Here is a 13,279-nt window from a genome sequence, read left to right as displayed (position 1 = left end):
CACCAAAAGAAATTAGCATCAGAAATCGGGTTTGTCCAGTAATATCTGTAGTATTGTTAAAGGGGAGAGGTGTGCTGGATAATGTAAGTGAGAAGAAGCAGGAGTATCGTTCTATGAAACAAAATAGGAATAGTCAAAAGTGAGCTGCACCCACACATTATACTGCAGTTCACATTATTTTAAGAGCAAAGTACTTCGAGGGGCTGCCTTGGCCCTACAGGAGCGGCACTATTAGGGGCTGCCTCGTGGGCCATGGCAGGGCTTTGTCGCTGTCAACAGAACTTCCATTGGGACAGTGGGAGGAGGTGCAGCGACAGAAGGTGAGGTGCAGACCTTACCTCCATCTGCTGGTGTGTTGTCGCTGCATAAAAGGGGGCCGAAAGATGGCTTCATCCTCTTTCCCCGCCGCCCGTGCCCGGAAGAAGGGTGGAGTTTGGAAGTGGCACTCTTCAGATCATGCATTCTCCAGGGTCCGGCCAGCGGCTGCGGTCTGCTTTTCGCGTCAATCCAGGAGGCATTTAGTAGCCCAGTAGGAACAACTGTTCCGTCCCTTGTGAGAAAAAGTAAGCCATTTCAGGGCCCCAGAGGAGGAGGGAATCCATGTTTTAGAGCGCTGGCCCCAGGTTAGGGGTCATGAAAAAATTGGCATATGTGGTTAGGCGTACTGTGCAAGGTTTGCCCGTACAGGCATGCGGGCAAGAGAGCTCTTTGTTACGTCCCCTGGTTGGCGGGACGTTGGTGCATGTTTGCAGCACTTTCTTCAGGTGGTTGCATTCTGCTTGACTCTCGCTGGGTACTAAGAAATAATAGAATTATTCCACCACTCTAGAGCAGAACAAACAACAATCTTTGGATGTAGAATTGCAGACCTTCTGTACATATTACAAAGGGAAGGTGTCAAATCTAAATCTCATTTATAAAGATCTTGCATAAGGTGGATGTATCAGATCAAGATTGGGTTGAAGTCAGGTTGCATTTTTATTGACCAATACACATGAAAAAGTCCACTTCTTTGTCAAACTGCAATAATACGATCAAGGAAAATGTCCTTGTATAGAGTCCTGATCAGAGTTTTAGTATTACCCTTAATATTGGTATGTATATTCCAAGGATCACTCAGAGCGGGGCTGCTCAGAAGACTCTTAATGCGTCTAGACGAGGGCAAAGATGATCCCCATCTTAATTCAGAATGTCAGGTAGGCCGTCCTGATATTTACTTAGGATTGGGGACGTCCAGATTCGAATCCAAAATAGTATCAGCTGGAGCATCTGTTCACTTGCTACATCAATCTAATCTAATTCCAAACTTAGAAAGATATTTGGTGTGCTTTTTTGGCAAGCCTCACAGCTTCTTGAGAAATTATTCTCCATGGTCGATAACCTATTATTTTTGACATGACCCCATAGCTCAGCAACATAGAAAGTAGCAATCATAGCCTTAGCTTGGTATATTTGAAAGGAGGGTCATACAGAACCATGCCCATGTGTTCTCGCAAATTTACAGACTACGTTGTTAGTTCTTTCCAGTATAGACACTACTCTCTCAATTTGACTAGCCCAAGAATATTTATTCATAAACCTCAGTCCAAGATATTTATATTCTGTTACCTGCCTGAACAGTGTATCCCCAATTGAATTCAATGACCTGGGTGACCTCTTCCGTTGTTGATTATAGATCATGGTCTTGGTTTTAGACAAATTCATTTCCAGGCCATTGTCCTGCAAAACAGATTAAAAAGCTCATGCTGCTTGTGAAGGCCCAATGGCGATATAGAAATTAGCACTGTGTCATCTGAAAAAAGAGTAGGATTTCGCCGGATCCCAAGGTTGGAGCATTCATTGGCATCTTATCTAAAACAGTGAACAAGGGATTTATAAACAAACCAAGGGAGGTTATAGCCAAAACGCATCCCTGACACACAACCTTTTAAATGGGAAAAATGTGCATCAGCAGGGTAAGACTGGGACAAGAAATAGGCCCGGACTCCCAAAAAAAAATTGGCCCACCCCTCGCCTCAAAAAATTGGCCCACCCCGCACCTCAAAAAAAGTGGCACTCAAACCATCATCTGTGATTCGCTTCAATTCATGACTTTATAGAAAATGCTACTTATGGAGGGTTCATGTGTCTGTTACATTACAACACAACTCATAAAATAACACAACTTTGCATACAGTTCTGTGACAGGGTGCACATCTCTGAGGCGCAGGAGTGGCATGAACATGACCTTTCACCCCTTGACAAAACATGAAGTGACATCAAATAGCATTATTCCTAAGTAAATATATGGTTATGATTTCACTAATGCGACATACATTTCATACAAGAATGGATAACCATATGTATCATATGTACCATAATATATGTGTGTATAGATCCATATTGTCAAATTACTGTGAATACAAGCAGACGTCCAAGGCCAAATGATCATATGTTATTGTATAGCACTTACGCTTAAGCTCTTTTTTATAGAACAAATATGCATACAATATCACTCAACCTGTGTTGGTACTCACTTATCGACCTCAGAAGGATGAAAGGCTGAGATGTTTCGAACCTGCAACCTGCAGATCACACACACATCAGCTATAGTAAAATGAGCAATTATTCTGTTGTGTGGATACCATTAAACTGGTACCTGGGTAACTGTGATTTAACAGCAGTCCAGTTAAGTTCATCTGAACGTCTGGTGCAAATTTGGCCGCATGTCAAGCCTGCGTGCATCTACTATTCAGGCTTCAGAGGTTGGCAAAATATGGAAAGCACCACACTCATAGGACATCGAATACTCTGAGCACTCGTTACCTCATCCATGCAAACAAACATCCTGAACAGCATGCCAAAATATAGCATTCTTAAAATACTCTAGATGGTTCCAACAATTGGTTCCCGCCACACTAGGCACAAGCAAACACTGCGATTTGTAGGTCAGTGCACGGGAATGGCAGACCAGAGAACAGACCCTCACATGGTGTTTATGCAAAACACTGCAGCAGATAGCAGTCTGTGATAGGCTGATAGTTTCCGGAACGCATGGAATTACTCTTCTTGCAGTTCCAAAGTGCAGAAGTGTCAGCTAAAGTGCCATTCCGCCGATGCTCAATGACGCTTGATGGCATAGAATGTGCTATCCCATGACCTTTGACACCCCCTACCCCAGTGATGAGCTGCTGTATTATTTAAAGCAATGTTTGTCATTCTGCATCTTAATTAACACAGATTGATAGCCCCCACAAAGAGCCAGCTACTAAAACTAGCTAAAGCTAAATGCACTGTGTCAAGAGTTCATTATTCAAATGAGATCAATTATATTGGTTGAAAAATAGTCCACAAGGGTTCCAACTATCTGTATAGGGATATCTCCAAATGACACATCCTGATTCTGCATACCTCTCCTCCTCAGGTCCATGGCATTGCAGTGGGCTGGAGGAAGCTTATTGTGATGTTTCTACAGTGAAACATTGGGCTTTGCCAGGCGACCTGCATTGCGTGAGCTTAAAATGGGGTTTTCTTGATCTGCTTGTGGCTGAGCACTGGCCCTCAACACTCAAAGCGTTAATGACTTCCAAGCTGAATTTGGGAGGAAATGCTAACAGTGATTACAGAGGGACCAGCAGTGAAGACTTGTTATTTAATATGTCTTCTTGTGTTCCTCTATGTGATTTATGATTTGTCAGTTTGTGGGCTGTCATCACTGCTGTTCAAGTGATTGAGGGTCTCAGCTCCAATGTTGTTCAGTTGTGGTTATGTGTGGTTTTGGGTTCTGTTGGGACTGTATCTGAAAACAGACGACAGGAAAATAGAGTTGGAACCCTTCTCATGTGTCAGCCATGGAAGATTATTCTGGCACATTTAGAAACCCTTCATGGCACTTCTCATAGAAGACTAGGCAAATCCCTAAAATAGTGTTGGTGCTATAGCCTAAAAGGGACCTTTTCTAATGCTATACCACACCTGAATCCCATTGGATGTTCCTGCTAGTTCTTAATACGCGAGGCAGAACACACTTTACCAATCTACAGAATGAAAGTGTCAGTGTTGTGCACAATTGTAGCAAATGATTCAAGGACATAGTTGCACAGTCTATAGCTGCATAATGCAAACATGTGATGCTATGGCCAAATATTTCTACAATGTACACAAGCTTTTAGGCACAATGATTATGTCAAGTGACCAAGGACACCGAGATGGAATGTCTTGTGATGATCGTAAAAGAGGCAACGGCAGAAAAACATGCTATTACTGCAACTTGCGGAATCGCTTAGGGGTCTTCCTTGTGGGGCCCCAGGCAGTCACTACGCTATGCCCCTTCAGTGGAGCCTCAGAAGCGGACATGGAAATCAGGGCCCACGCTGCCGATGAAGAAAGCAGCTCCCTCCTGCCAATTGTGGCAGCATTGGCAGCGTGCTGCTGAGAGGAGAGCAGAGTCTGTAATACAAATCACTGGGAGGGAGCAACCCTGCTGCTCCCTCTCAGTGTTTTGCAACATTGACTGCTGCTGGCAACTTGGTGTCGCGGGCCGCTGCAGTTGGCCACCGCCGGCTCGCTGCATTCATCAAAGAAAGGTAACACCTCTGAATAGACCTCTTTAATAATCAACCAGTTATTTTCCTCTCCCAATTGCTTAATCTGATTTTGAAGACCGCCCATGTCCTCTAAGCATGCTCTATTGAATGTCACTTGGTGGTTCAATTTTAGTTGACTATCTTTCAGGGAATCAACCCTTTCTTGCAGATAATTGGGATTCTCACTCTGAATTTGTTTGTTGCTCTACTGCCAACACATCCTTTAGCTGCTGAATCTTATTTCCTAATTCTAACTCAGAGTTTTGGCTCTCTCGCACATTCTCCTCTACCTGCCTTTAACTCCCCTTTGACTTGCTCCAATAACTGAGATTGATTCTGCCCAGAGATTACACGCTCCTGTTACCTTTCTTCAATGATGATCATGTGGAAGTGCATGTATGCAGTGAGTTGGACCATCTTTATTTGCTCATCTTTAGTGGTCTACATCATGTAGAAATCTGTCAGGGCTTGATGTAACAGGCCACTGTCCTGCCACCCATTCATATGTATAGAGGTCACCTGTTGCATCAAACTAGATAGCCAGGCTTCATGTCCCTGCTCTGCCCATTCCCCTTTAATGAACAATTTGGACAGGAGGTACTGTCTAGTCATGTTAATTTCCACAGTGCTCATTGTGAAGTGTGCTCTACTGCTGGTGGGTTATCTATGCAAGGGCAAAATCTCCACCCTGCTCCTTTCTAGTTTATGGTTACAATATTGTATTTGGCCACACTGCTCTGATACCTAGGGTACAAGTTTCGCTGGTTCTGTCACGGTGTAACACAGCTTACCATCCACTAAATGTAACAATACTTCAGTGGGCTAGTCTACTGTGCTATGCTAACTCAGGTGAAATCACTTATCTCAATCCCGGACGAGCCCCCACTATATCATAGTATATTACAGGGCACATGCCACCTAGGGAACTCCTTCCCCTACAATGGATGTGGTGCAAAATAAAGCGCTTTTTATTTTTAATATACTATGGATTCTTTTTGAGTAGGCCGCCAACCCGTTTCACACTCAATCTCCACAAATACCCTGTTTCTGTAACGCTCACCTGGTATCCACGGGGACATCACTCAGCCTGTTCTGACCTCTTACGACCTCAAACCCTTCCCTGGAGGCTATTCGACTGGAGACTGGGCCTGAAACACAGGATTGGTAGAGTTTAACTCCCTATTGTCTCTGTGTGCTTGAACCCCTTCTTCCCCGGGGTCCAACCCTTCCCTTTGATCCACAGCTCACCTTGTTTCCTTGGATAGTGTGCTCTCCATCCTGCTTTCAGCGCAGAGACGCGTTGATTGATGCAGGCTTGTTGCTGCCTAGTTAGTTCACTGGCAAGAGTCTGACAGGTAAGTATAATGAGACTTTGAACAATTCTCTAACTGCGTTCCTTTCCTTCCTTAGATGATGGCCGGCGTCCGGGGATGGCGGCGTGCTGCTGAGATGAGTAGCGCTGAAGGTGAGTGGGAGCACGATGCGCGATGCACCCCTTTCGTATTTGCATTGAACTGAGTTCTTTTTCTGTGTCTTTAACGTGCCCCAACGTTTTCAGCATGGATACTGGTTATGAAGAACAAATGCGGTGAGTAAGCGCGGTATGCGGCGCCTCTAGATGTTTCCACGCTAACCTGGAGTGTCTTTTCCCTCTTGCAGATGGATGAGAAGTTCTGGAGACAGAGTCCCTCCAGAGCGGCTGGGATTCAGGTAAGCGTTTGAAGCACGTACAGTATTAAAAAATAAGCGAAGATTTGCAGAATGCTTACTAATGCCTTTGTTCTGTTCTTTTCCCTTTTCCTTAGGAAGCGGCATGCCAGGACGGGAATGACACCGTCGAAGATGCCCGTAGAACAGAAGGAGCGATGAAAGATGGGCAGAAGCGCCGCCAGGTAAGGCTGTTCCTAACAGTGTTCTTGTTCTTGCAGGAGCTGAGCGCAGAAGAAAGATGCAGGCCTGCTGGAGACCGATCCGAACACAGTGACTGTCACGCTGCAGGTGCAGAAAACGCAAAGCATGTTTCTCAGCCTGGGTGTGGCTTAAATAGTCTCTGGATATCCCAGATGTCTCTGGGCTGAACCACACCCAAAAGACTAGACCGCACATTCAGTTCTGGGAACCGAAATATGTGGGGGCATCCATCTTGTCCCCATCAATGCACCACAAGTCCAATCCCCAATGTTATCCTATGGGAGTGAGTGAGTCTGGTGCCACACGCGCCAAGTCTGACTCCAAGTGGGTCTTTGGAGGGATGGAGAGGCCCTTGAAGGCCATGTAGGTGATCATGGCCTGGCTCCAGGCTGACATCTTGGAGGGCTGGGGACATGAGGGGCAGGAATCAACACAACACTCCCCCCCAAAGCCCCTCTCAAGGTGGCTCTTCTGTCTGGTCCTGGTTTGGTTGGATGGTTTTGATGAAATCGTCTAAGCAAGCGAAGTGCATGGATGTACTCACAAGGCTCCCATGTCCTGTCTTGTGGACCATACTCCATCCAGTCTACTAAGTAGTATAATTTGGATCTGACGTACTTTGAATCTAGGATGTCCTTGACTTTGAATTCTGGCTCCCCGACGACTACTTCTGGCTGTGGTGGCATTGCTACCCGGGTCCCCGGTTGAACAGGTTTATGGAGAGAAACGTGGAACTCAGGATGAATCTGCATGTTTAACTGCAAAGCTAGTCTGACCGCCACAGGATTTATCACAGAGGTGACGGTAAATGGACCCAGGAATCTTGGACGGTGAATGGACTCAGGTATGTTGGACGGAAAGTTTGGGTTCCTTTAATGGATACGTGTTTAGACGCCAGCCAGACTTTGTCTCCCACTTGGTAGTTGGGGGCCTTTGCTCTGTGTTGATCAGCAAACTTCTTTTGCCAATTCTTAGCTTGAAGTAGGTGTTCAGCTGCCCTTTTAAAGGTTTGAGAAATGGTCGTGTGCAAGGTTTAGACTGCTGGCATTTCCAGGGTTGTAGAAACATCCAACTCAGAAGTACGTGGGTGCCTGCCATGCATGGTATAAAAGGGTGTCTGCCCAGTGCTGGTTTTTAGGGAATTATTATAATCATATTCAGCTATCCATAATAGATCGAACCAGCTTCCTTCAGCTTGGAGTAACATGCAACGCAGATACTGCTCGAGCGTCTGATTTGTCCTCTCAGTTTGACCATCCGTTTGGGGATGGTGACTGGTGGATAGCCGGATGTCGATCTGGGCCATAGAGCAGCATTTTCTCCAGAAGTTAGATACAAATTGATTACCTCGGTCTGAGACTAAAACTGAAGGAAACCCATGGAGCCGTACGATGCCTTCAAGAAATACCTTTGCCCGAGTGGAAGCATTTGGGAGCCCCTTAAGAGGATCGAAATGTGCCATTTTTTAAAATAGGTCCACGACCACAAGAATAGTGTTAAACCCTTGACTGGGTGGTAAGTCAGTAATAAAATCGAGGGACAACGTGTGACAGGGTGCTGGTGGGATTTCCAATGGTTGTAATAGCCCAGCCGGTTTCTGCTTGGATGACTTGTTTTGAGCACACATTCCACAAGATAGGATGAATTGGATAATGTCTTAACGCCACGTGGGCCACCAATAATTTCGTTTTACCTTGGCTAGGGTTTTAGCGATTCCAGGGTGGCCCTCGACCAAGGAATCATGATAACCAGACATGACTTGTTCTCGTAGTTCTTGGTTTGGTAAGAATAAACAATTCCTGAAGTAGGGAAACTGATCTTTTATCATGTAATGTTCTCCTTGTGCACTCCATGCTTGTAATTGCTCCGGACTCACCAGGTTTTGGATTTCTTCATGTAATTCTTTCTGAGTTATGGTTGCTGTGATTCCTAGGAGCTTGTCACTCGGGATGATTGCTATTGGGTCAGAGGTCTGATACCCTTGCTCTTTCGCCCCCATACGGGAAAGGGCATAGGCCTTCCCTTTTTTCACCCTTGGTCGAAATGTAATCACATAGTCATATTCAGCAAAAAAAAGAGCCCCACGTAGTTGTCGTGAGGATTTGGCCTTTGCCGTTTTTAGGTACTGGAGGTTCCGGTGGTCAGTTATTACGGTGATTGTGTGTCTGGCACCCAAGAGGTAGTGCCGCCATGCCTTAAGGGCTGACTTAATGGTCAGGAGTTCTTTGTCTGTGATAGTGTAATTGAGTTCAGGGGGTGTGCATTTACGTGACCAGAAGGCAACAGGGTGTAACTGACCCGTTTTGGGGTCCTTTTGTGAGAGGAAGGCTACCATAGCCATGCTTGAGGCGTCCGTTTCCTCCAGGTATGGGAGATCAGGCCAAGGGTGGTATAAGATTGGGGCATATGTGAATCTTGCTTTAAGTTCCTGGAAAGCCTCCTTGGCTTCTGTTGTCCACTGGAACTTTTTGTTGCTTTTCCTTAGTAATGATGTGATGGGATGCACGATTTGAGAAAATCCTGGGATGAACTGGCGGTAGAAGTTTGCAAAACCCAGCATACTTTGAACCCCCTTGAATGAATTTGGGGATGGCCAGTTCAGGATAGCATCTACCTTGTATACATCCATTCGAATTCCATTCGGGCTGAGAATAAAGGCCAGGAATTCCACCTCGGAGATGTCGAATGAGCACTTTTCGAGCTTGGCGTAGAGCTGGTGTTGACAGAGTTTCTCCAATACGGATCGAACGTGTTTAACGTGGTCCTGCTTTGATGCGGAATATACTAGGATATCGTTGATGTACACTAGAGCACAGACATCAATCGATTCCCGTAGGACATCATTCATGAGGTATTGAAATACAGCAGGCGTGTTGCAAAGGCCAAAGGGCATTACTTGATATTCGTACAAGCCGTATTTGGTGCAAAAAGTGGTTTTCCATTTGTCCCCCTGTTTTATGCGAACAAGGGGATATGCCCCCCTCAAGTCTAGTTTTGTGCAGATTTGGGCATCCTTCACTTGATCAAGCAATTCAGGGATCAGTGGCAGGGGGTAGTGATTTTTTACGGTAATCTGGTTCAGTGTGCGATAGTCGATGCATGTTCTCAAGTCCCCCTCCTTTTTTGGTAGTAAGAATAGAGGACTGGCTGCTGGAGACTTTGAGGGACGGATGAACCCGTTGGCCAGGTATTGGTCAAGATAGACCTTCAGGTGCTGGTTTTCTGGTTCTGTGAGTGCATGAATTCGCCCACAAGGGATTTGTGCGCCGGGTATCAGGTCGATTTGGCAATCGTATGGTCAATGCAGTGGCAGGGTATTAGCCTGTTCTTTCTGAAAGACATCTTGAAAGTCCTGGTATTCACTTTGTAGGGTGCTGATTGCCACAGTTGCAAGCGTGGAGGTTCTGGTGTCTATTGGTTGTTTCTCTTGGCGATAACATGTGTGGGCGCAAGTCTCGGGAAAGGCCAATTCTTTTGCTCGCCAATCGATTCGAGGATTGTGAGCTATCAACCATGGCATTCCCAAAATCAACCAGAACTGTGGTGCCTTAATGAGGACGAAAACGATAGATTCTTGGTGTCCATCCTGGCACAGAAGGGTTAAAGCTGCAGTGCATTGGGATACTGGACCAGAGGCTATTTCTGTGCTGTCGACAGTGATAACAGTGTCGGTGGTTGATTCAGGGCATAACGGAAGCCCCATCTTTGCCGCAAGACCCTGGTCAATGTAATTCCCAACGGCTCCACTGTCTATGTACACTCTTACTGCGTGCATCCGAGATGGTTGTTGGTGATTGGTCAAGACCACAGATTGTGCAAAATGGGAGGTCTGTAGTTTGTAGGTTGGGGAGTTTTCCGATTCCTTGATGGTATCTTCCTTGTCTGTGGCCCCTACCGTCCTCCTCGGTGGCTTCACAGGGCACTCTTTAAGGAAATGACCTGACCTTCCACAGTACAGACATAACTGCTGCTGTCTCCTTTTATCCCTTTCCGCTTTAGGCAAGGGGTATCTGACCCCCCCGATTTGCATTGGTTCTCCTGAACCTTCCGTTGTTCGGGCAGTATTGTCATTTGAACGCACATACATAGGGCGAGGGTCCAGGCTGGTTTGATCTGCTCTTTGGTCCTGCAACCTATGATCCAGTTGAACAACAAGGTCAATGAATTCTGAGCAGTCCTTCGGGGGGTTCACTACTTGTGCGAGAACATCCTTGAGCTCCCCCCGCAACCTCCAATGAAATAACGTGGTTCTCTTCTCCACTGGCCATTCTGCTTCAACTACGAGTCTATTGAACGTGGCTATGTATGTTAATAGGTCTTGATTCCCTTGGTGTAGGGACAGAAGTTCGTTGTGTAATGCCTGCCCATGAGTACGACGGGCGAACAGCTTTTCCATCTCCTGCTGAAAGCCCCTGAAGTCATGCAGCAAAGGATCATCTTGGGCCACAAAGGGTACAGACCAGTCCGCGGCACTACCACTCAGGCAGGATAGTACACAAGCGACCCGTGATTGGTCATTCGGAAAGGCCCCTGGCCTACAAAGGAAGTGCAGGCAGCACTGGTTCATGAACGTTGCAAACCTCTTGGGATCCCCCGTAAATCGTTCAGGCGGGGCCAAGGGAACTGCCCCAGGAAGGGTTATCTGAACGGGATTGGCTGATGGCGCTGGCATCGAGGGCACGCTTCCCGGCAATGTTGCATGCCCTGCTTGTGACTGGAGAAGTTGCCAGCTTAAATCATCAGTGCGTTCTGTGGCTACTATCAGCTCTCTTCTCAGGATGTTGGTCTCCTGCCTGGCTGAATGTACTTCGGAACGTAGCTGTCCCAACATGTGGGCTAACTGGTCAGTTTCTGACGTTTCCATGACGCCAAGGTGGATTTTGATGTGAGGCTTTGCGTTCTGTAACGCTCACCTGGTATCCACGGGGACGTCACTCAGCCTGTTCTGACCTCTTACGACCTCAAACCCTATCCTGGAGGCTATTCGACTGGAGACTGGGCCTGAAACACAGGATTGGTAGAGTTTAACTCCCTATTGTCTCTGTGTGCTTGAACCCCTTTTTACCCTTCCCTTTGATCCACAGCTCACCTTGTATTCTTGGATAGTGTGCTCTATGTCCTGCTTTCAGCGCAGGTGCGCGTTTTTTTGATGTGGGCTCGTTGCTGCCTAGTTACTTCACTGCCAAGAGTCCGACAGATAAGTATAATGATTCTTTTGAACAGTTCTCTAACTGCGTTCCTTTCCTTCCTTACATGATGGCCGGCATGCTGCTGAGATGAGTAGCACTGAAGGTGAGTGAGAGCGCAATGCGCGATGCACCCCTTTCGTATTTGCATTGAACTGAGTTCTTTTTCTTTGTCTTTTAGGTGCCGCAACATTTTCAGCGTGGATGCCGGTTAAGAAGAACAACTGCGGTGGGTAAGCGCGGTATGCGGCGCCTCTAAATGTTTCCACGCTAACCTGTAGTGTCTTTTCCCTCTTGCAGATGGATGAGAAGTTCCGGAGATAGAGTTACCCCAGAGCGGCTGGGATTCGGGTAAGCGTTTGAAGCTCTTACAGTATTTAAAAATAAGCGAAGATTTGCAGAATGTGCCGGGATGGGAATGACACCACCAAGATGCCCGCAGAACAGAAGGAGTGATGAATGATGGGCAGAAGCGCCGCAAGTTAAGGCTGTTTCTAACGGTGTTCTTGTTCTTGCAGGAGCTGAGCGCATAAGAAAGATGCAGGCCTACTGGAGACCGATCCGAACACTGTGAGTGTCACTCTGCAGGTGCAGAAAATGCAAAGCATGTTTCTCAGCCTGGCTGTGGCTTAAATAGTCTCTGGATATCCCAGATGTCTCTGGGCTGAACCACACCCAAATGACTAGACCGCACATGCAGTTCTGGGAACCGAACTATGAGGGGGCATCCATCCTGTCCCCACCAATGCACTACAAGTCCAATACCCAATGTTATCCTATGGGAGTGAGTGAGTCTGGTGACACAAGCGCCAAGTCTGACTCCAAGTGGGTCTTTGGAGGGATGGAAAAGCCCTTGAGGGCCATGTAGGTGATCGTGGCGTGGCTCCAGCATAACATCTTGGAGGGCTAGGGACATAAGGGGCAGGAATCATGACAGCTTCACAATGAATTAGGAACCAGGCCGGTGTGTATCAATAAGATATTTATTAATGTATTATTTAATGAAAAAAGGAAAATACTCAAAATACAGCGGCAGCCAATGTTGTGGAAACACAAAATGCAAAGATCTCTACAGAACAACCAAGTTAAGATATCCTATTACAGTTCACTCAGGTTTTAGGAGATAGGGAAAGTTTAGAGAATACTAATCCACACTCCAGGGCAAAAATAGAAATGCAGTGGGAAACTCGGTTTTGGGAGAAAGCAAATGCAAAGGTAAAATACAGTGGCAAATGGAAATTTGTTTACACTGGGGTTTACAATGACAGGCAGCTCACGGAAGTGGTTTAGGGACATAAGGGGCAGGAATCATGACAGCTTCACAATGAATTAGGAACCAGGCCGGTGTGTATCAATAAGATATTTATTAATGTATTATTTAATGAAAAAAGGAAAATACTCAAAATACAGCGGCAGCCAATGTTGTGGGAACACAAAATGCAAAGATCTCTACAGAACAACCAGGTTAAGATATCCTATTACAGTTCACTCAGGTTTTAGGAGATAGGGAAAGTTTAGAGAATACTAATCCACACTCCAGGGCAAAAATAGAAATGCAGTGGGAAACTCGGTTTTGGGAGAAAGCAAATGCAAAGGTAAACTACAGTGGCAAATGAA

The sequence above is a fragment of the Ambystoma mexicanum genome, chromosome 10 (genome assembly GCF_040938575.1).
Source record: "Ambystoma mexicanum isolate Mex_15411 chromosome 10, UKY_AmexF1_1, whole genome shotgun sequence".
NCBI lineage: Eukaryota > Metazoa > Chordata > Amphibia > Caudata > Ambystomatidae > Ambystoma > Ambystoma mexicanum.
This window is presented reverse-complemented; position numbering follows the sequence as displayed.